General features: G+C 37.0%; 2 long non-coding RNA genes across 2 annotated transcripts; both read right to left on the bottom strand.

Annotated features, from left to right (window-relative positions):
* Positions 1,266 to 1,629, bottom strand: LOC107637921. Its single transcript, XR_001619618.2, has 3 exons — positions 1,591 to 1,629; positions 1,424 to 1,465; positions 1,266 to 1,294 (listed from the first exon to the last, which is right to left on the bottom strand). It is a non-coding gene; the product is annotated as an uncharacterized LOC107637921 (long non-coding RNA).
* LOC107637920 lies at positions 3,069 to 3,418 on the bottom strand. The gene is made up of 3 exons (XR_002360361.1): positions 3,371 to 3,418; positions 3,182 to 3,249; positions 3,069 to 3,096 (listed from the first exon to the last, which is right to left on the bottom strand). It is a non-coding gene; the product is annotated as an uncharacterized LOC107637920 (long non-coding RNA).

Genomic DNA, 4,416 nt, shown 5'->3' with positions numbered 1-4,416 from the left:
GATTGAAGACAAGAGCAACTGAAACAGCTCCTCCTCCTCCATTTATAGCACTTTGATCTGAAATAGCTCCTCCTCTTCCTTCTCCATTTTGATTGATAGAGGGAAGACAATTGCAGCTGCAGCAATTGCATGGCCTGCAGCAATGATACAAACGCAGTACATGTCCTCTAATTATTGCTTCTCCATTTTAGTTAATTGTGTGTTTCAGAAAAGACTTAACTTCAGGAAAATCAGTGAGGAGCTTCACTGAACAGCTGATTAACTCATGATAATCCAGAGCATTACAAGATTTTAATATGCTATTGTAATGCACAAGAATTTTAGCCTGATTAAAATCCAGGGCAAAGAATTAGAGTTTCTAAAGTAGAACAAGGATCTGTGTCTGTGTGTGCATGCAACTGTTGGGAAAAAAAATTTCTTATTAGCTTACGCCTATCCAATTGCCCAATTCGCAATAATCAGCAGAAGTTCTTCCCGAGGCTTTGGCCTGAAATGTTGTATTACATATGATCATGCCAAAATTTAACAAATTAACATATCAGCAGCATAAGAAAAGAATTTTTTTTTTTTCAAAAAGGAAGACCCTTATTCGTTCAGTGGAAAAATTAATGTGGCCTTGTAAAGGACAGTTTTAAAAGTTAAAGCCTAATCATGTAATAGAACCAAACAGTTGAACCTTCCGGCTCTTTAACCATATGTAGGATAAAATGTCACAGGTCAAGAACTATCAAGTTTTTTGACAGACTTCTTTGTACAAGGCAGATTATACTAATGAATAATAGAACTATAAAAAGAACCACAAACCTGAGTCACAAACTTTTGCCATTTCTTTGCCTTATCCTTGAACTGTTTGGGTGTTACTACGCCTTTGGACTCTTCACCAACCAATGATGTACCATCTTTTGACCTATTGTTTCCATTTTCTAATAATCGAATGGCCTCAATGACTGCATTTCGTTGTTGTCCCTGCCCATATATTAAGAATTCAGATGTACGACCTATCCTGCAATATAAATTTAGGAATTACTTGAGCAACATAGTAAAATCTGAAGTGCCATGTAACTTTTTAATATGTTTTCGTTAGTTTTTAATTCTTTTGTTCTACTTCTTCCTCCCCTTTCTCTAGCAAAATCATGGATGGATTATGAATAAAGACAGCTGCAATAATTGCCATTCAGATAGAAAGAAAAATCAACTCTAGTTCCAGTAAGTGAGAGAAAAATCTCCATCAGTCCATTAAATTCAGGGTAACATACTTAGGGAAAATGAATGAAAAGTTCAATGGACTAATGCCCTGTAGATATTTATCAGAAAATATAACTTTGTTAAATATATGCAAATGGTGGAAACAGATAAACTCAGAAGATAGGGAAAGGTGGCAAAGAATCAAAGATAAGGGCATAGTATATTTAGCTCATATCACCTCATTAAGCAGCATCAAAACTCGACCAACCATTGTCGATGTCTGGTGCAAAAAAAAAAGTTAATGCAATTCAGCATCAATGTGAATAACCAGATACCAAAACTATCAACAGAAGAGAAAGAAATAACACGCAATGGACCACAAACAACAGATAAAAACTAAAACACCTTTCCACTTCCAGGGCCAGCTATAATCATCAAAGCGGTGATGGAGTTCTCGGCTCAGAAGCTGCAAAACAGAGGAGTGGCGGCAAAGACAGTAGACGCTAGTAGTGCTGGGTGAGCACTGAGAAGCAGTTAGAAGATGATGGTAGAGCATGGGTGGATGAGGTGGTGTCGCGGTGAGCACTGACTTCTTGGGGGATCACACAGCTAGAACTTGCCTCAAGATTCCGTTGCTGAACCCCACATAGCTAGTATAGCATTAACAAAAACAACATCCACTACACCCTGTCATCATAGTTACACATTTACACAATCAAACCCATAATATCCAAATAACCAATCACATAAAAAAGAAGAAATTGGCTCTTTTCATTGCCTTGGACTCTGCATTATTTAGATGGCATTTGATGTTATGCACTGTTCCAGGACCAAAATATGCATCTACAAGGCGAAACACACAAATTAAAAAAATACAATGTGTCTCAAGCCCAAAATGTTGCGAGCAAATCTCAAGTCTGCATATGAAACTGATGAAGAAAGAAGCACATACATATAAAGTGAATCCACACTATTCTATCCCATTCTAGTTTTCATTTTCTTATCCTTCAATTTGAGCCGAATGCAATAATAGCACCGAAACAGAACCTGAGTGTTACTATCCCATTTTATTGTATTTCCACACAACATTGAGTTAGTAACTCTCCACTTAATCTCTAACACTAAAACAATACAACAGAACACTTATTAATTATTACCTCATTCAATAATTTCTATTACATCACGTTCTATTCCTTTTGGTTAAAGGTTGTCACACTGAAATTTACAAATTTTGTCCCCAAATTGAGCTTACGGCATTACCACTGAATTCTTAAAAGTTTACAAGCTGAGTTTTACTATTCAAATTTACAAAATTTATCCTCCAAGACAGAAAATTCTTGTATTTTATTGTACTTCCTAAAAGTGAGGCCAGGAAATATTCTGTTCTTTCTCTGTCTCTATAGAAAAAAAATCCTAACAATGTCTAAGCGTTCCATCAAAATCCAATCCTCAGTTTTAAATTATTGAAGTTAGTTCATATTTTACTATAACCATCATTTACATACCAATTTTTTTCTTGAGCTTTTTTATATCTAACTGAAAAAGATTTTAACTGAGAACCCTAAAATACCACACATCTTCATCAGCAACAGCATGCATGTTATCAAATCACAATTCATAAACCTATAGTTTCACAGATTGAAACTCCCAAACTAAAACCCCTAAAATCGGAACCCTAAACCTCTGAAATTTCAGAACCAAATAGAAATCAATACATACATGCATATTCAACTATGTGAGCACAGAGAAGACGATGATGAGAAGCGTCCTTTTTCCTTATTCATTTATTTTCACAGTATCAAGGTATTGGTCTCACAACAAATATAAAAATTAACAACACTTTATATGAACCCAAAAGGAGAGTACCTTAAGATGATGATAAAATGTGAAATAGAACTTACATGTAAGGCCCTGTAAAAAATTAAAACATTCAAATAAAATCAGTGTCAAGTTGAATACTCCCAACTTAGAATCATGTAAAACAAGAAAATTATACCAACCTGGAAGACCTTTCAAGGCATTGAAACAAAGGCAAGTGTCTTCAACCAACACAGGTCCATTAACCTTTACATAAATTAGAAAATCAAGCCATCAGAAAGGTTAAAAAATTGAGGGGAAAAAAGAAAATCCACCCTAAAATCACACACATGATGGAATCAGTGAAAACCAGATTGTGAGTGGATACCTGAACAGCAGCCAAATGAGCCTTCTCTTTGGAGATATCTAAAATCAGTTTCTAAACCCTAAAACGGTTTCTAAAATCAGAACCCTAAACCCCTCAAATTTCAGAATCAAATGGAAATTAATACATACCTAATCGACGATGTGAGCACAGAGAGGACGAAGAAAAGCGCAGAGATCGACGATGGTATGGGCGGCGCAGCGACGATTAGTGCAGGAGGGCGAAGAGGAGCGACGGTCATTGGTGAGTGGTGAGTGGTGAGTGGTGAGTGGTGAGTGGTGAGTGGTGTGTGGCGGTGAGTGGTGAGTGGGGTGCAGTGCGACGATAGTGAGAGGATTTTCGATCTTCGCGATGGTGCTTCTCTGATCTGAAAGGGTGATGACGATGGTGAGGGTTTTCTTCGTGCTTCTCTGAAAGAGCTTTGGAGGGAAGGGGTGCTTTGGAGGGTTTCTTCTCTGAAAGGGTGCTTTGGAGGGAAGTCAAAATTTCACTAAGTGTGTGAGCTCAGTGTGCGTGCTTACGCGAAAAAGCTAAGAGGGAAAAAAATTCACTAAGTGTCAAGTTTTTTGCTCTAGATACATTAAATACTTTAGGCATCACTTTTAAAACGCACTCAAAACTTAACAAATAGGCTACCCTCTAAAAGCGTTTTCTTTGATACGAAAAGTGAACCTATAGATATCAACCTACGGCTACGCTTTATAAGTGATTTCTATAATACTTAAGGCTACACTTTTTAAATGATGCCATAATTGTGTATTCTTTTCTCTTATATAAAGGCAACACGGAGAAAAGCGTAGCCTATTCTATAAATAGGCTACGCTTTTCAAATGTAGCTTAAAAAAAGTGTGGCTGAATGGGTATTTTTCTTGTAGTGAGCCCTGGATGTCTACTTTCCAAATCAATTGAGAGCGCGCCAATTGGATTTTTGTAGCTCCAGACAATTCATTTCGAGTGCAGGGAGGTCAGAATCCAACAGCATCTGCAGTCCTTCTTCAGTCTCTGAATCAGATTTTTGCTCAGGTCCCTCAATTTCAGCCAGAAAATAT

Source organism: Arachis ipaensis, chromosome B04 (assembly GCF_000816755.2).
Source record: "Arachis ipaensis cultivar K30076 chromosome B04, Araip1.1, whole genome shotgun sequence".
Classification (NCBI taxonomy): domain Eukaryota; kingdom Viridiplantae; phylum Streptophyta; class Magnoliopsida; order Fabales; family Fabaceae; genus Arachis; species Arachis ipaensis.
The sequence above is the reverse complement of the archived record's forward strand: the minus strand, read 5'-3'. Positions and strand labels throughout refer to the sequence as shown.